This window comes from Arvicanthis niloticus, chromosome 2 (genome assembly GCF_011762505.2).
Source record: "Arvicanthis niloticus isolate mArvNil1 chromosome 2, mArvNil1.pat.X, whole genome shotgun sequence".
Lineage (NCBI taxonomy): Eukaryota > Metazoa > Chordata > Mammalia > Rodentia > Muridae > Arvicanthis > Arvicanthis niloticus.
The window spans coordinates 87,404,545-87,424,651 of NC_047659.1; the positions used below are offsets into that span (position 1 = coordinate 87,404,545).

At 40.3% G+C, this 20,107-nt stretch overlaps 1 protein-coding gene across 15 annotated transcripts in view; it reads right to left on the minus strand.

Annotated features, from left to right (window-relative positions):
• The window catches only part of Meis2 (Meis homeobox 2), a 201,683-nt gene that overhangs the window by 116,116 nt on the left and 65,460 nt on the right, over window positions 1-20,107 (minus strand). The gene's annotated exons all lie outside the window — the stretch shown is intronic.

Consider the following 20,107-nt stretch of genomic DNA (forward strand, 5'->3'; position numbering starts at 1 on the left):
AGTCTTGTTTAATGGTTGGCCTGGGAGGACAGATTTGAGGTTGTGGGAGCATAGCGTAGGAGACAGGGGGAGCATCTGGGAGCTGAAGATCAGAAAAGGCCTGGATGCTGTAGGAAAGGAAGAGCAACGGAGCTCATGAATATTCATAGTTAGTCACATCTGTAGCAGCTTGTCTTCTACCTTTTTGTTCCCCCTGGTCCAGTCCAACATAGAACGCGAAGGCAAACAAACAAAGGGAAGTGGTCCTGCAGCCCCACCAGGCTGCATATCTACTCACAGTGCTGAACTTTCCTTCTTGGTACTTTTAAAATTCTACATAAAATATTTTAGCGCATGATGCATGTAGCAGAAGATACTCTTTCCTACTATAAAGAAAGAAACCCTCCCATCTCTATATCCATGAGAGGAAGAAATCACACACTAGACACTCCACACACACACACACATACTCACAGAGTGACTCAGGCCCACCCATCACCTCCTTGGTTTTGTCCAACAATTGGCAGCCAGCTGCTCCTTGTGTTCTTGGTTCACAAAGAGATAAATTTTAGGAAGGCTAAGACAGTATTGAGACAGAGGTAGAAACCAAAGTTAGCCAAGTTAGCTAGCTTTTTCCATTCCTAAATAACAAAGAATGGATGATAAATTTAGCACCCTTGTGTTCAGGTTCCAAACAGTGCTGCTGAGACTTCTAGATGCTCAACTCAACGGCAGACTAGTCTGCATACAAAACGCTATCTGCCCTCTCCCTTTTAAATTTCACTCCATTTTTTTCAGTTCTTTTTGTTCTTTTTTCTGATTTGCAGTTTGTTTTTCTCTTTCCTTAACTCTCCATTTCTTTCCACCACCTCCACCCCCATACCTGGGTGAGTTGAATATCAAAGGCTGAAACTGTTGGTAACTTTCCAGTTTACCAAAGCTACTCAGTGGTATATTATTAAGCCTGCGTCATAACAGGGCAGACAGTGATTAATAGCGACTATATCAAAGGTATTGACTCAAAAATCCACCCACAAAAAAAAAGTTTTTCTAAAAGCTCAAAAAGGGGTCAGTGAAGGAAGAACAGGAAAGATTAGTGTAGACCTGAGACTGAAGAGGTTCCTGGAGAATGGAGCTTATCCGGATGGTGTTTGGAAGAACAAAGGAAGAAGTACCTTTTCCATACAAGGTGCACTCTTCATACAGTATAGGACCTTTGGCCTTTAACTCACTTGTACTAAAACCAGCCACACATTAATTTCAAGTGAAGTCTGTGTACAACCTGGGAATCATTTTTATTGATGTAATGGTGTCCTCCAAAATAACTAGCAGATGGATTCCCACCCCCTCAATGAAACACTGAAACAAATCGCAGAATTGTCAAAATTTTATCATGAAGGCACACACTCTATAAAAAGGTTGGTTTAAATGAATTGTAAATTTGCCTCATTGCACAATATTTTTCTAAAATTATAACCGGAAAGTATTCTCTGTTTAATTTTTTTAGCATATCCTTTCACAAAACACATCTGTTGTGAAGTATTTCTAATTTGTGCTAACTGCTTTTTACAAACACACAGTTGCCACTATGCTATCTAATTTTATTAGGTCAAAAATGTACCCCTACATTTCCTTCACAATAAGAACTATTGACCCATTTCCAATGATGCAAATCGATGAAAACTGCAACCATTGTTTGAACACCAAATGCAAGTAACACATAGCAGGTGAAAGCTGGGAAGAAGGATGTGGATGTAGTCAAACCACAGTCAAACAGGGCATGGCAAAGGAGGGGAAGTGACCAAAATTGGAAATAAGACACACAGACCAAAAATCCTGTCCAATCATATCCTGTAGGGTTGGGAAAGAAGGCTCAGTGGGTTAGGTGCTTGCTTTCCAAACAGATGACTAAAGTTTAAACCCCTGAAATCAATATAAAATGTCAGTGTGGTGGTGCACACCTTTTAATCTCAGCACTGAAGGTAGAAACAGGAGGATCCTGGGGTGTGCAGTGAGCAGCCAGTGAACTCTAGGTTCATTGAAGGACTTTCTCAAAAAATAAAATAAGAGCAATTGTGTATGACACACAATATCAACTAGCTTACACTCATGCACACATGGGTGTGTGCATCAGCCCCCCCAATCCTTCCTGTCCCTACACAAGACAATGTCTTACTTAATAGCAAGCTGATTTCTTGACTTTAAAGAAAACACTGTGTGACTATTCTGTGGCAAAATAGGCCCATTACAGGACAGCAGCTTAGATCTTCAGCTCTGAAGGTGAACATGAAAATTGTTCTGTAATTCCACACTTATTTCTAGTTTACTACCCTTTCCTCTGCTTTGTGGTTCTGTCGAGAGCAATAGGATTCCATAGTGTTTGGATAAACAATGAGCTAATGACAAGAAATTTTGATTTTCTTGTCCTTCAAAATTATCACTGAAATTAAACAGTATTCCCCTCTTTAGGAAGCCATGTTTCCACAAGTCTTAGTGCAGGCAGCATGATAAAGGCTTTGCTCAAGGAATCTCTCCCTTGTTCCAGGCCAAACACCCTGCACTCAGCTCTATTACCTCTCCTGGAAGAAACCAAAGTAGCTGAAACTTGCCAACAATGAATGGGGCAATGTAGCCTTTTCAAAGCTCAGATATATGTATTTTCATCGTATTTGAAGTAAAAATATCCATATACTCAAAATATCTTACATGAATCTTTTCAGTGCTGGAGAAGAGGAAGAAATGTGGCTGTCTCATGAATAACTGGTGCCATCTTAATATTTCAGATCCCACATGTGATGAAATTTCAAGCTCATAAAAAATAACCTAACCTAAATTTTTTCAACAAATCTCATGGAAAAACATAATCAAGAACAATATTCCCATTTCATTTGCACAAACAAGACAGGAGAATAAAAATTACCCGTGTCCAAAACTTTAAGGATGGCAATTAATTAATTCCACAGTAACTTAGATTTTTTGAGATGCTCAAAACCAAAGCAGAATTTTACTCATTCATTCATTTACCAGAAAATCATCTAGAATGTTCCTTTACAATGTGTCAGTACAACAGGAAGTTACGTTCTGGAGATGGGATACATGATACAGTCTGATGCCTCCACTCAAGAGGGAAGAGAGCAAGCATGATGCATGGCTTCAAACAAGCCTTCCTTCTCTTCTCAAAACAGGCTAGGAAAGAAGAAGTCACCCTGGGGTGCTGTATCCCCCCCACCACCCATAGCTCAACAGTCTTTGGGTAATGACTGTAGCAAATATTACCAGCAGGCTAGGACAGGCTATAAGGATCTCTCCCACACTACATTAACTCCTGCTTGCAGTCAACAAGACTGTGCATAGACCACCCGCAGCTGTAATTTATGTCATGGGGTGAAGGGCAAAGGGGAGGCACAGAAGACCAACTATTGGATACCAACGCTGTACAAGTGCAAAGGCTATTTTACACGAATCATTTTATCTGGTGTCTCTCCCACCTATTTCACAGATGAAGACTGTACAGTGTTCATTTTTTTTTCCCCAAAGAAACAGTGCTTCCAAGTGGTTTCCTGGGAATCAAATCAATGTCTACTAGTCTTACATGAGCTACTAAGACATAAACCAAGTTCAGTTCCATACAGGACGGCAGCAGAAAGACTCATGGTCACAGGCTAGTTTGTTGCCACTTTGCTTATTACTGTCCTCCATCCTGAGTGAACTTAGCCAGTGCTTAGGGAATGTTTCGCATATCTTTAGGAGACAGTGAAGTGTCTTAAATGAGTATTTGAGAGCTCTATTTTGTTACTGAGGCAGCAGACCCCTTATTCAATAACTTGCACAGCATCTGGGAACAGAAATTAATGACTCTATCACTGAACTGGACAAACTTACAGCTTGAAAGAGAAACTAAAATCGCTAGTTAGTGCAGGAGGGCAAAGTACTGTGGAGTGCTGGAAAGCATGGTGAGAGTCAGATAGCCACTCATTACTAAGGACCAGAGCCGACTGCAAGTCCCAGTCTTAGATACTGCCAGGTTCCTTCCAACTGCTCCCAGTGTGGGTTTCAGACATAATCCAAACAGAAGTGACAAAATCCAAAACCACAGGAGCAAACACTGGCTTTCAAGTGCTGTGGGAACAGGGACATTTGTTTAAGTAACCACTGTTTTAAAATTGCATACATAGTAACACCAAAATAAACAGCTTGCGATGCTGTTTATTTTAAGATACACAATAGTAATGTAAAGTGTGACATGCTCTCTAAATGGGAAGGCTGGAGCATAATTTACAGTTGTGGAGAGCCATAGGAAGACTCAACCCCATGCCAGGACTGTCTACTTCCTGATTCGATAACAGTGAAGGTCACGTTGCTTTTTTTTTTTTTTTTTTTTTTTTTTGTGGCACTGAGCAATCAAGCCACTACAGAGCCCTGCTCTGCCTGCTCACAGTGAATTATGAATCGAGTCCTGTGGAGAGCAGGGTTTGCCTGCCTGTTGCCTCTACAAAGCTTGTATTAACCACAGGTCCCAGGGAAGGGTCAAGAGCGATGACAGAGCAGGAGTGTGCTTCTGCCAGCCTCCACCCGCTCAGTCTTTCCCCTCGAAGGGGAGGGGTGTGGGGAGAGAAAGAGAGAGAGAGAGAGAGAGAGAGAGAGAGAGAGAGAGAGAGAGAGAGAGAGAGAGAGAGAGAAATACACAAACTGGTTGAGTGGTAAAACATGTAAAGCTGACCTCTGAGGAAGATGAAACAAGGCTTCCACATGATCCAAATAAGACCTTACCTTAGCACACAGGGACTCACCCCACCACTCCTTTCTCTGCTGTGCTCCCTCAGTCCATGTGCTTTGGGGGGGGGGTCTCTCTCCCTCCCTCTTTCCTCCCTTTCTGTCTCCCTCCCCACTCTTCTCACAGATTCCCCTTACTTCTGCTTCATGCTAACACAGGCCTGTGGCTCTTACTACAGCACGACTGGATTTCTTGGTTCCATTTTATTTTACCGTGTCCAAAGTTAACCTGCTCCTTTGGCCTCACCCTCACTTGCAAGGTCACGGAAGACACAGCAAAACAAAACAAAAGCAAGAGAACTCTGATCTCTTCCACATGTGCTCTTCTATGTCCTTGGCCTGGAACTAACGACTGTCCTGAAATATGGCTTCTATGACTGTTCTTAGTTACGCTCTGGACTGTCATCAGCCTCCTCGTTCAAACATCATGTGCCGAAGCCCTGATCTCCGAAAAGATTTTAGAGTTGGTCCTTAATTCAGGGTTCTTCCGCTTCTGATAGTTTGACTTTGTGGCAGTGTGAGAATGGAGCTCAGCTCAACAAAATGTGGTCTGAATTTTTAATTCTCCACTGGAGTATGCATGTGATACAGTCTCTCACTGCCACAATGGGCTAACCTCACAGTCCTGGGCTAACCTCACAGTCCTGGGCTAACCTCACAGTCCTTGGATCTTGAGGATAAGGGACTAATGCTCTGTAGTGTGATTCTAAGCCTTGATAATTGCAGGACAAGTGGATTAGATACATTTTTTTTTTACTCAGAATATTTTCAACTTATGATGATGGTCTTATAGCGATAAATAAAAATAAAAATATTAACTACGAAAAAACCAAAATCAGACATGCAGTATGCAGCATCATCATAAAGTTAAAGGAGCACCTATAATACAATTATGATTAAATGAGAATCCACCTACGATATAATTATAATTAAATGAGGCCCCAAGATGGTGAGGCTCTAACCCAAGAGGACTGGCCACTTTAGAGAGAGCTGCCTCCTCTCTCTTCCCCTGTATCAGGCACAGAAAATAGGCTCTGCTAGAACAGCCAGGAAGACGCTGATCCTCTGTGCACTGCTCAGGAGAGAGCCATCACCAGACAAAGAACACACAGCCTTTGGTTTCTCTGTCCTCCTAAGCTGTGGGAAAATAACTTTTAAGGGGAGAGGCTATTGGCCATGAGCCAATAATCATTTGCTTTAGCCTCCCATTTTTTCACATTTTATGGAAATATTCTAATACAAAAAAAGTCATCCAAATCTCACTACCACCCCCCGCAAAATTGTTAGTGTTTTCCGTGCCTTATTTCCACATATTTTATTTTACAAGACTGGAATTTAGTTTCTACAGCATTTTACCAATTGCATTTTAGCTAGCAGTACATTCAGGTGTCCCTATATCTCAAAAGATGTAGATTATAAAATTTTTAATGATTGGATATTAGTCTACAAAAGTCTTAAATAGTCTCTTAGAGTTTGTAGTATAGGTTGTTTCCTTTCTTTATTGCTATTGATAATATCTTCAGGCACAACTTTCCATAATGTTTGTGCATAATGCTTCTTTTTTTCTTATGGCAAAATTTCAAGAAACTGAATTATCATATTAAATAGTCAGAATATGTTTTACTTTAGTGGGGTTGTGTCTGGTTGGTTTTACTGTTTTTAGCTGGATTCTCACTATGTAGTCAACCAGGCTGGCCTTGAATTCACAGAGATATGCCTGACACTTCCTAGAATTAAAGGTGTGCACCAGCTTGCTATACATGCTTTAGTTTTTAATCATAGCAATTTTTATGACAGAAAGACAATGTTTTGATTGTCCTTAGTATGGTGGATAAAACCTTTCACCCTAGATAGCAATGGATATTATTATTTTATTATTATTATTTTCACTTTTTTTTTTTTTTTTGGTGGCTGGCCTTGAACTCAGTATTCACTGGACTCAGAGTCTTGGTACAGGATTGTAGGTATAATATGTGTCACCACACTGCATTCTTTCTTAATTTCTGTCAAATGATAAGTGATGCTGTCTTTTAAAATTGCAAGTGATTATTGATGGCATTGGACACTGCAGTGCTTGCTGGCCATTTATGTCTCTCCTTAGTAATGGTCCTGCTCCTCTTTGAGTTCTCATCCATTTCATGTTCTCTGCGTTGGTGTGCACAATGCTTCATTTATGTGGAGCATTAATTCTTCGCCCGTTAAATGATGTTGCACATACTTTTGCAAGTTTTAGCATTTTTTAAAATTTTGTTTATGGTGTTTTTCTGACATTCAAAGACCTTAATTTAAGTTTAATTTAATCAATCATCATTTTTCTTTATAATCCCTTTGTTTTTATGCTCTGAAAGGATTTCACTAAACAAAGGAAAGAGAAATAGTCACAACGCTTCAAAGAACTCTTAAATATGGAACTCATTTTCACGAAGAATATTGATTTAAAAAATAGTTAAACCATTACCCCAAATCCATTTATCGAGTTATTCTTTTTTCCACCCGACAATTTAAAAGTGGTGACTTTAAATTAATAAACTTCTCAATGTATTTGGGTTGATCAGTGGATTTTTGTTTCAACTTCTCATTCTGTCTCCAGTGTTGACCAGTAACGACACACTGTATTAGATTACAAGGCATTTCACGGCAAGGTCTCCCTCAACATTATTTGGACTCTTCTTAGTCATTTCATGGTACAGATGAACTACAGAATGATTCTTTGGTCATAATTCCAGGAACAATTACATCACTGAGATGCTGACTTATTGGCCTCTATTTCAAGATTTCTCTCTTACCATCCTTCTCCTGCCTATCCATATAGTATGGGGTTGTGCTTTGGTCTGCTTTTGCCTCTCTTTTGTGATCCTGGGCCTGCCTCAGAAAGGTTTTTTCAATGAATCCATTGCAGCCAGGGGCATACTCCAAAGCCACACCTTCATCCTTCCCTAATTCATTTCCCATCACACCCCCGTTCTTTATCTTGTCTCCAGAGACACCTGAATCTCTTCACATCTTTTCTATCTTTACTAAACCTGTCTGTCACTACTGCCCCATTGCATCCAGGCTCTGGTCTGCATCTACCCCCTCATGTTAGCCCCTGTCCTTTTCCCCGCCCCTGCTTCTCTCCTTCTGTCTCTCTCCAGTTTCCCTATGCTCCTGACTCACCTGTACTTGGAAACTGAGCCACCCCCACACCCTGTCTTCTATTCTTTCTTTGTTCCATCCCAACCTGCCTGCTCACTCATCAAGCCTGCAGAATTCAAAGGTAGACCATGACCCCAAAGTGCCACATTGAAAGGCTTATTTTTAGTCATCATTGTCCTTGATCTTTCTGCAAAATCTACTTCCTCTACTTTGAAATGCCTTCCCTCGTCACATGTTTTCATTATGTCTCCTTGGGTCTGATGTCTATTTCTGCTCATTTGTCTTTCTTCCTACCCCTCCACATCATTTTCAAAAGTTTGCTGACCCTCATCTCTCTATATCTATCTTTGTGTACTCTCTTGCTGACCATTATACAATGCCATAGTTACAAATATTACTTCCACATAGATCAATCCCAATTCTCCAGTCATGAGTCTTCCATAGAAAGCCTCTTGTCAGATATATGGCTAGTGTTTTTAAACTCAAGGCCTCCACAAGTTTTCCTTTTTTTCCTCCTCTTTCTCCCCCTCCCTCTCCCTCTCCCTCTCCTTCTTCTCTTCCTTCTGTTCCTCCCTCCCTCCCACTACCCTATCTCTCTCGATCTCTGTGTTATTTGTTCTTTTTCAAGAGAGGATTTCTTTGTGTATCCCTGGGTATCCTGGAACTTTCTCTGACCAGGTTGGCCTCAACTTCAGAGATCTGTCTGCCTCTGCCACCCAATGGCTGGGATTAAAGTCAGGCACCACCGTAGTGCCTTTCAAAGCTGCTTTTGGTATCTTCATTCAAGTTCTGTGATTTTGCCAATGTGGATTCTCTTTAAAGGTCTGTACTACTTGCAAACTTCTGAATGGCAAATCAAAGAAAGCTTGACAGCTATCAGACTGAAATTATCTTCATGTCAATGACATATTTTTGCATCTAACATGAGCTTCCTTCACTTTTCTTAGTGTGGGAAGATGGGATCACTATTTCAGAAAGGCAATTCAGCCATGATGAAAAGTAACGGAGTGGTAGACCAGTTGGCTCTCTGGCTGACTTGCATTAAAAAGAGGCTCAAGTCCCCTTCCCTGTTGTAAAGCTATAATGGTGTGTCTTGCTGTCAGTCCATTCTTTCTCTTAAGGATGAGCACATACTTTCAAATCTTACTTGAATTTACACCATTGAAACTGTACCTCAGTGGAGTGATGTACAGCCTTTTACCCTTGTTCCTGTTCACTACATGATGTTTGTAGATGTGAGTCCTATCCAAGGCTCAGGGTAAACAATGGCATAATATTTTTCCTTGATGAGTATCTAAGTTTAGTTTTTATGAAGTTGGGACAGAGAGAACTGATTATTTCAGCAGGTCATAGAAGGGCATGAATTTTATACTTAATGGTATTTTTGTCCCTTTCTAATCTGAACTACTTCTAATCTCAAGTAACTCTCTAATAAACAAAGGGCTGGATATGGTGGTGCACATTTTAAATTCCAACATTTGGGATGCAGAGGCAGGCCAGCTTCTATTGAGTTCAGTGCCAGTCTGATGTACATAGTGAGTTCTACAAAAAGAGACATTGTCAAAAAACAAAATATAAAACAACAAAGATTACTACCACCACAAACAAAAACAACAAAATCAATGAGGTAAGAATGCATCACTCAGACGAATTAAATTACTTGACTAAGGAATTAAGCATAGCAAGGGTCTGAGCTGAGCAGCAGACTGGGTTTAACAGTTTTCACACACTAGTAACTCTGCTGCCCCTGCTGTATCATCTTCTATGCATCAAGGCTTTTACCGTGTTCTGTAATCTTTGTTTATTTTTGCAAACACAAGGGTTAACAGATTGTTCTCACTGCATCTACAGCAAGAAAATTTTTGCTTGTAAAATAAATTATAAACATTTTCATTATCTAAATTCCAAAAAGATTGAGCCATAGATTCACTAGGATTGAAGACAGTCCTTTTCATTTAGTTGACAGTACAGGTTATCCACATAAGCATGGGTGTGTGGGATACCCATTAACCAAGAAGCCCATGAAAAGTACAGAGCATTGCATTATAGTCTTCTTCAAACACACACACACACACACACACACACACACACACACACACACACCAAGTTCTCAGACTGGCAACAAACATCATATTGAAAACCCATCCCTTTGCCCACAATCATATTTGATAATCACTTAATGAGTATGCAAGAGAACAAAAAGCTTCAGGATTAACCATAAGAGGGGCCTTTATCAAAGCATCACCCAGTCATCAGTGAGATTTTGCCACACAGGCCTTCACTTCACAGCTTTGCAGAAACTTAATGCAAAACTGAGCCTATAATTGACCAATAATGACCCCATATTCCCATGTTCTCAAACCACTTTTTTTTTTTCAAATTCACTGCAAGTCAAGGTTTAAAACAAGTGGATCAGCTCATGAGCTGCCTGCAGGTATCTTGAAACACTGAAATGGAACCTATAACTTTTCACCATGGGGGAAAAAATAAGATTGCTTTTATAGAGAGTTCAAACCTGTCACCAACCTGCAGGGAATAATCCAGCATTCATCTCCTCTATTGATAAGAGCTTTTTTTCTTATTACAAAGACTCCTGTAGCACCACCCCCAGGATACTCGGGTGTTTATTGTCTGCTTGTGGGTTGCCACTGTAGTGTGGCCAATCATGAGACTATCATTTTGTCAATGAATACTTATAAAATTGCTATGTGTTTTTCAGTAAAATTAATTCTGAAATATTTGTGATGGCAGAGGGCTGATTTAAAAAAAACAGTTTTATTTGAACTAAGGTATTAAAATGAAGAATAGCAAGAGTTGGTTTAAGGAATGCAAGAGTGGATCTTCACTATCTAACTGTGATAGGCAAATCAGATCCAAATAAACCTAGAGAGATGGCTGAAGAGGGCTGGTTAGTGTTACACACACACACACACACACACACACACACACACACACAGTATTATAATATAATATTATAAATTACAATCACATATATTTAAATGCATAAACATATATTCATTCTCTCTGGACTGTTCCTCATATTTCCCCTAATACAGAGTGGTTACTGGCCCGTGTTTGTTAGTTTCCTATTGTGCTGAGAATGACCAGATAATAGCATCTCTTCACTGCTCGTCATCTCAGAATCTCACCATTTTCATCCCTTCAGTTGTAGTTTTGTGTGTGTGTGTGTGTACATTAAAGTCAGATTCAACAAATGTTACTGTTATTTGTTATAAGAAAGAAGAAAAACTACAGTTTAAGAGAAATTATCTGCCATTATATTGTGACTTGACAACTCATCTACTATTAGAAAAAAACTGAAATTAGTTCTGGCAGATTTGGGTCTTGGCAGTTCAAAACATGAAGAATGGATATAAAAGCCTAAAAATGGAATCATGATTACATTTTAAGGAGATAATATACCTTTAAAGGGTGTGAGTGATTACTTTACATATTGCAACAACTGCTGCCAATCAATTTAGACAGTGGCATGTGGTCCGTAAATGCAATAGACAAATTCCACTTAGCCAAACTAACGCTTCCTTCTCAAGCTACTACTTCACCACAGGAGCACTGAGACTGGAGTCATCTTCACACTTCATAACTATCCCAAATTACAAAAACCAAGCACCACACAGACTAGACAGGATTTTCCCATGTCTCCTGAAGTTTGTACAATTAACACTCTCTAAAGTCAAATTAGTTCTGAAGACTAAGGTTACTGTCTGAGATTCTGTAACTATGCCAAGGAACACCTAAGGTTCTTGCGGTACTGTCACCTTGGCCTTCAGCTTCTAAAAACTCCACTTCTGCCTAGACTGTATTTGCTCACTGTGGTCATGGGGAAGGAAATAGATTTTTTTCTGTATAATTTGAATGAATATTCAGGGTTCTCACTAAACAGCATGTAATGGCACTCTATTCTTGGAGTTTTTAAATAGCTGAATATTCAAATATTCACACGCCTCCTATTTTTCGTTTATTCAAGGGTCCTCAATTCCCCCTCTCCTTGAATCCTTCGGCGTATTTTAAAACAACGTTTCTTCAAGTGACATTTTATAAAACTGGGTGCTAAACATCAAGGTACAATTATTCTAGTTTCTTTTTGATGGTAATTTAATAAGCATTTCATTTTTCAATTACATGTTTTTGAAAAATAGGCTTGTTTTAAAGATTAGTCTTAGAGTTATAGCAGAAGCAAGAATAAGGCTTGAGTATTTCTAATACCAGCTCTGCCTCCGTATATGCACAGACTAACTTTAGCAACATCCTTTCCCATACGGCACATTAGTCTCCATTTGATGAATTTCATGGACAATGCCATCATCCAGGGCCAACAGTTTATGGCAGGGTTCACCTTCTTTCTATTGTAGTAAGGATGAAACTAGGGCCTCATGAAAACAAGGTCTCAACCTCTGAGCTTCTTAGAGAACCTTAGTCTTGGGCTCAGTGGATAATCTGTGTTTTAACACATGTATACTGGCATGTATCCTCTGTGACTGTACCATACATACATCACAGTGTCTTAAAACCCTTTGTTCTGGCTATGAGTCACTGATGTTTTTTATGTCATTAGTAACTCTTAAATTGAGTGCTGAAGTTTTTAGGTGAACTCTCTTTTAAAATGGTATCACCAGCTATACTTAAAAATATCTTGTCATTGCCAGGCATGGTGGCTCACACCTTTAATCCTGTTACTTGGGAAGCAGAGGTAGGTAGGTCTCTGAGTTTGAGGCCAGTCTGGTTTACAGAGTGAGTTCTAGGACAGCCAGGACTACACAGAGAAACCCTGTCTCAAAAACAGAAAACAGCAACAACAAAAAACATCTTTTCATGCCTTGAAACCATTTGACAAGGAGACTACATTATCTCATAACTTACCTAAGAAGCTGTTGTAACAAGTTCCATCCAGGACCACACAAACAGAGGCAAGGTGGCCAGATCCACAACAACACATGGGTTTCTCCATGCAGAAGGCCAGATCTCCCTATTCTAAACACTAAATCAGGACAACCGAAAGGTCACAACATGCAGTCACCCTTTCAAGAGGCATGGCCAATTTGGCTTTTCTTCCAGAGGAGTTTCTAAGATTTAACACAACATTAAATTTTTGGCCTGTCTCTTTAATTTGAGAAATTGTAAAAACGACGACAGATGGCACACAGAATTGACTTGTGTCCTCTATTCTTCCCTGAAGAAGGGAGTGCACAGAGACTTTGAGCGGCAGAAGCTCCAGTACTCAAATCGCTAATAGAATTATCTAGAGGTTCTCTAAACAGCACCAGAGCCTCCAGGCTTTCTTTTCCAGACATTCTTTGAAACCAACCAAGACTGTTCCAGCTTGCCACTGTGATCACAGCCCTGGTGCTCGCTCAGGACCCTCCTGTCCCAATAAGGACATGATAGATGTGTCATTAGCTCTGAACCTCGGCAACCTCTGAAATTACTCCTCTTCCCACCCCCAGCCTCCCGCCCCTACCCCTCAAAATCATTATGAAATAGGAAGAACATTCAAGCTTACAGTTAATTGGAAACACTGCAAGAGAAGAGGAATGCTTAGGACAGCATGTCCACGGGAAAATAAATCACCCAGCAATGGTATTTAATGCATTGTGACATCATTTCCTGAAATTAAACAGAGATGACACCAATTCAGGCGATCTCCAGTATAAGGTTCCCTTCAAATAACTCACAGATGTTTTCTCCTGGCAAGCAGAAAAACAATGCAGAGGCAAAGGCGAAGGGCAGCCTCACTGGCCTGCAGGATGGTGAAGACCTTGCTCTCTGCTGGTGCTTTTCAGCTGGGGTTTCTGCATACACCTCTCTCTGTGAGTATTTTGCCAGGGAGCTCTGCTTGTATTCAGTGCACATTTGTCTCTCCAAGTATGAGAAAGACGGTCTCATCTGTCTCTCTGTGTAAGCAAGGCCAACATTTCTTATTTGGAATTAATTTGGCCCACAGCTGTTAGTATTAAGTAGACCAGTCTCGGAATCATGAAGTGGCTAGTTTTCCAAGTAGAAATAACTAGTGTCCAAGAACTTTTGCTTCTATTAAGAACTCTATGTTCTTAAAGAAATGTACAGTGATCAAAACTGTTATGCTATGGTCACCAATACAGGTGTACAGAAAGAACAAGAAGAAACACATTGGTAAAGAGGAACATGGCAGGTATGTAATACTGCTGAGGCTGTAAGGTAACAGAGACCTCCAGTAGTTAAAAACCCAAGCATGCAACCAGAAAATTAAAATACCCAAATCCATGCAACACACTTGAGTGTGCACACGGACTGTATTGTTTTGGCTGTACAAAATGTGAATGGTTTCTTCCTAAAGGTTAAACAAACAAACAACAACAGCAAAAACCCATAACCCAGTGATGCCCAGAAAGCATAGCCTCAAGCACTGTACACAAGTACACTGTACACAAGTTCCAATCCCATAGAGCTAGGACCCAGACTGTATGAGAATCTCTCTACTAAACCAAGCACTACGGAGGCTTTCTGAACTATTCAGACCAAAGTTCTACTGCCCTCCCTATGCCAGAAGAATCATCAAATATTCATACTTTTCTTTTTTAATTTTTTTTTCAGACAGGGCCATCTTGTATAGCCCAAGCTAGTCTTAAGCCCAGGATTTTTCCAACTGCTGTTTCCCAAGTGTTGGGATTTTAGGTGCATGCTACCAGGCCCAGCAGCATCATGGTCTTATGGTCCCCAGTAGAAACCAGTGCTCTCTTCCTCCAATGTTATCTACCAGCTATCAACCATGAAAGACCACTAAATGCAGACACAGCTTTTTAAAGGTGGGATGAGACATGTCCCCTATTGGGCTTTATATGTTAAAATCCAATCTCCATATCTCACACAGTGCCAAGAAAGGATATGGTAACATCAATGATCAGGCCCATTCACTGGTCAAGACTTTTTGCATCAAATTAAATTCAAATGAGAATCATAGCGCTCTCTCTCTCTCTCTCTCTCTCTCTCTCTCTCTCTCTCCTTCACACAACACACACACACACACACACACACACACACACACACACACACACACACTTTCTTGAGATTGAGTATTATGTAGCTCTCCATGTAGAAAGGAACTCACTATGTAGACCAGGCTGGCTTCAAACTCACAGAGATAAGCCTGCCTCTACTTCCTGAGAGCTGGATTAAAGGCATGTGCCACTATGCATGGCTGCTACTATATATTTAGTATTTATTATAAGAAGCAAGTACAGATTTAAAAGCTTTCACACATGAGTCTCATTTAATCTCTGTAATAACTATTAGGAGATTCCAGAATTATCCCCATTCTGCAGGTAGGGAAAACAAGATTCAGAGGTTATAATATTTAAGGTAAAATAAATAATGTGCTGTGGTTTAAAGTCAAATGTGCTGAATTGGGACATGCTATTCCCAAATTTAAGAAAGAAAGCCAGCTAGGCTGTGGAGGCACATACCTTTAAATCCAACATGTAAGAGGCAGAGCCAGAGGCAGGTGGGTCTCGGAGTTCTTTGAGGTTAGCCTGGTCTACAGAGTGAGAGTTCCAGGACAGCCATGGCTACACATAGAAACACTGTCTTGAAAAAATGTTTAAAAGAAAGAGAAGGAAGGAAGGAAAGAAAGAAAGAGAGAGAGAGAGAGAGAAAGAAAGAAGAAAGGAAAAAAGAAAAAGCCATCTAGATTGACTCAAAATTAAGAGAACTAGTTAAAAGACAAAATAATAAATATTTATCTCTTCTTCCCCAGTCTGTGTATGTGTGTGTGTGTGTGTGTGTGTGTGTGTGTAGTACAATAGAATTTCTTGGTTGTTGTTTTTGTTTTGTATTGTATTGTTTTTGTTTTTCAAGACTGGGTTTCTCTGTGTAGCCCTGGCTGTCCTGGAACTCAGATATCTGTCTTCCTCTGCCTCCAGAATTCTGAGATTAAAGATGTGCATCATCACTGTCCAGTTTTACAACGGAAAATTAAAAATGGCTTTCTTCCTATCAATAGGTCTCCATGAACAAACTGAAGAAAAAACCATGTTTCTTTCATGTGACCTGTAGCTATTTACCTATAACTAGGCTTCATTGTCTCCACAGGTCAATATACATTAAAGCAAATTTTTATCATCAAACCTAGGGTTTTAACAAGTCCCATAAAATGACTGTCAGTAGATAATGAGTCACCAAGCCACAGATCACAGTCCTTTCTCCCATACCCACCAAAAGCATCAGAACATACATTTCAAGAAGACTTCCCAATATACTGTCCTGGCTTCTAAGGCAGTAGAGGTATCTCTGAAGGAAGTCTCACATTCTTATGTAGGGACATTATCAAATTTTCCAATGAGAAGACAGTCAGAGACTAGTATGAGAAAGCCAAGTCCTTGTGTGGGAGTACTTTCTCTTTCTTTCACATGATGGGCACAACATGATGGGAAATTTCTCACAAGGGAAGTTGCTGGGAGCCTGACTTGAACATGAATGCCTGGTGTATAAGAGCCTCTTCCTGGCTAGAAACTGTCAGTCTGGGAGTGGTTTACTGTCATTTCTTTTTAAAGCACCTTTAAAGTAGAATAAAAAAAAAAGTTGTAATGGAAGGCTTGCTTTTATAAGTGTTAATGAAGAGTATATACTTCCCTGAGATAGCCCTATTAACATTTGTTTCCTTTATTCCTTGTTTATTTTTTGATAAATCCAATTGAATTTCCAACAAATTCTTTCTCCCATCCCCTCTGTCTTAGGATAAATAAGCCAGGCTGGGCAATCCACAAACGGAAGAGGATAACAGCAGCTCAGAAATGTTGCTAACTGAATTTCTAAGAAGAAATTGGTTTATTTTTTGTAAGAGTTTTGTACATTTTAGAGGATGTTGTTTTAAAGGACATAAAGAAGAATTGGTAGCTAGAGACTGAAGAGTGATCCTTCACCATCAGATTAAACACATTCAAAGAACTGGGCTTTGAGCACAGAGACAGATTCAATTTTCAAAATTCCACTTTGGTTCTAGTTTAAGTATTTTCTCCAAAGTAATCAATTATCAGCAAATTGATTATATTTCCCCTAACCTTGGTTCATAGGAATCTGAGAGACTGTTTCAACTGTTACAATTATACTGGAATTTGTTCTTCCTAGAAAATGGAAGGTTAATGATTTTTGTCATATTGAGACTAAGACTTCACAATTGCTACAGTTGGCCTTTGTTGAGTTGAGTTTTTTCCCTCCTCTCGGCCTTTTGAGGTATTCAGAATAGGTGACAATAGCTTGCAGTTGAGAACATATGTAGAGAGACCCCTGTGGCTTATTGGAAAAAGTTGCTTCATGCTGGTTGGGTGTTTGGAAAAAAAAATACACCCAGAGTTCTTTTATGTTCTGATAGTTAATGAATGCATGAATGTCAAAATGGGCCAATGGCCCATTCAGGGGGCAAAGCCTTTGCAGCCCCCTTCTATAAGAACACATCCTGAGATGCAAAATACATTTGCTTAACAAATTAAAATAATGAGATAATTCAATTAGCTTCTTTTTTAAGAAAGAAAGAAAAAGGGGGTACATCAGGGATTATTGTACTACAAGAACAGGTCACACTGCACAAAAGGGGACAGACCAGTTTGAAATAATGTTAAAGAGACTGATAATAAAAGAATGTGCATTGAGTCCCACACATGTAAAGAAATTTACATGAAATAATAATTTAGACCACATCTATTTTCAGTGAGTTCCAGCCACCATTTCACTTTGAATGTTGAAATTCATTAAATGACAGAGAAATATACCGGGGCATCCCTATTTTCAAGGACTCCCTTCTGTCTGTTACTGCAAGTAAGAAAAGAGGTCTAAATTAACATGTTGCTAGTTAGGGGGCTCTATTCTTGGTTTCTGAGCTCAGAATTACAGCTGAGTAAATCGTTCAGCTCATTAAAGATTAGAAAGTAAAAGTTTTACAAGAGCATCCTCATCAAAGTTACTAGACCTCTTCTCTGCAATGGGGTGAAGTGTGGATGGAGAGAGAAAACATGTTCAGAGTGAAAGCCAGAAAGAATTTCTCTGAGATGCAAGGGAAGTGCAGAAAAGGTCTGGAGAGGAACACAGAGAGAAAGGTGTGAGACAAAGCCAGTGGGAGGAAATTATGAAAATAAGCAATCTGTGAAAGAAGGTCGTGGAAAGGAGAAAAAGAAAGCAGCTCGTGAAAAGTGAGAGGGAGGAAGTAGCTAGATGACGCTAGGGGCACCGCTCTGCCTAAGGGTCCTGGGTGGAACCCAGATGCAGAGGGACAGAGGAGACCTATGGAGGCTGTGACGAGGCTCTCTCATTTGAAAAATGAAGCAAATAAAAATCCAGATAACTTAATGGGCTAAACTAGGCATCACACTGTCCAGAGGAAATCAGAAATTGAAACGAAGCACTCCTGACTCTTAGACTCAGGTTGTTTGATCTTTCTTTTTTCCCCTCCTAAGCATTCATGGAAATTTTTAGTGATATAGAGAATTCTGCACAAAGTCTGTGTTTAACTAGGTGAACATTCTCATGAGACAGAGACAGTGGGTTTGTAACACAGTTGACATGCAAGTGGCAAGGGATCATCGGCAGGTGGCCGCAGTGTTTGGTGGGGTGGCTGCGGTATATGATGAGAGATGTGTCCATGACAGGTCAAAGCAAGAAACCCAATGAGCGCTCTTGATGGTTTCCCATGAGATTTGTTCACAGATTAAGCAGAGAGCCCTCCACGTTCTGAAAGGCTCGGGAAGCCAGTGGCTTTTCGGACAGGTAAGAAAGGCAGACTTGATTTCACTATAACCCAACACCATTGTGACTTTGAGTGTACTGATGGCAGGCATCGTGAGGTTTTTATGCAACTGCTAAAGGTGATAAGACCTGAGCAAAGTCACCTTCACAGGTGGAAAGAATGTGGAGCTGGTGACTCAGACAGCTGGGCTTGACTGTCTAGACTCTGCTTCCCTTTCTGAGTTTAGAGTAGCCACATTCACCAAGGTGTGAGCATCCTGGGACATTGGTTTTCATGACAGAAGCTGGAAACACATACACATAGATGCTTGATTGCAAAGCAACTGTGGAGATGTCTAATTTCAACCAAGAAAAAAAAAAAAAAAAAAATGTAAGGGAGCCCAGAGGGGGCTAACCAACCAGATGAGCTGGTCGGGATGAAGCGGCTTGCTCGTTGAGGAACCTCCTCACTTTGCTAGCATCTCCAGCTACTTAAACCAACAATCCTCAGGATGGAAACAAGGGAGCCCTCCCCTCACACTCACTAGACTTCCAAATTAAAAACATTTTACAGGTTAGCCAGTCTCCAGCTGAGGTGATGTAGCAAAGAACAGCTGTGAGGTAATTTTGATAATGATGAGAATAATAAGCACATGGCAAGGTTGAGGGCTTTGCCGTTGCAGCTTCAGTGCTCCTGAATAGATAAAAGTGATTAAATACTCCTGATTATCCCTGACCAATATGTAATGGATTTACAGCCCTTTCAATTAGTCAGTATTTGCTTAGGACTCATTATTTTGTCTTTGGTTAAGTAATCAGCCCAGAGACCCATGTTCCGTCTAATTCCTCTGAGCCAAGTCAGTGCAGGGCCCTGACCTTTGAAACGGCCATAGCTGTGAGGAAAGAAAAACCCCTACCAGGGAAACCTCATTGGTACCCAGAGCTGATCCAGACACCACAGGCTGGATCGATCCACCTCAGTTTGGTGGATCAAAATGTCTGATTTAGAAACATGAATCCATCACATCTTCCTCCTACCAGTGCTCCACCCCTACCCCTCTGTCCCTCTGTGAGAAGAGCAGACCAACAGCCACCATCATAAACAAGACTGGAACCTTGTCCTACACTCACAACACTGTAACTAATGTCCTTCAGCATGATGACACACAAGTCAGAGTCAGATAACCAAAGAAGACCTTCAGCTTTCAGCGAGCTACCTCCTCTGTTACTAAGCCGTAGTGTAGATAGACTGCCCCAACAACAATGATAGGCCAAGACACATCTTTGGAAATTTCCCAAGAATTTCCAAACAGACAGGAGAATATAAGCATGCATACTTCCTCTGTCACTTTTTCGTCATGACAGTCTTTGAGTCAACAGTATATACCGACACACAACACTGACTGCAAACATGGTGATATAAATTGTTACTTTAAGGCCATTGCACATATTGGTCTTTTCCCAGAAGTGAAAAGGGTTAGCTTTTAAGATAATGGACTTAAACAGCTCA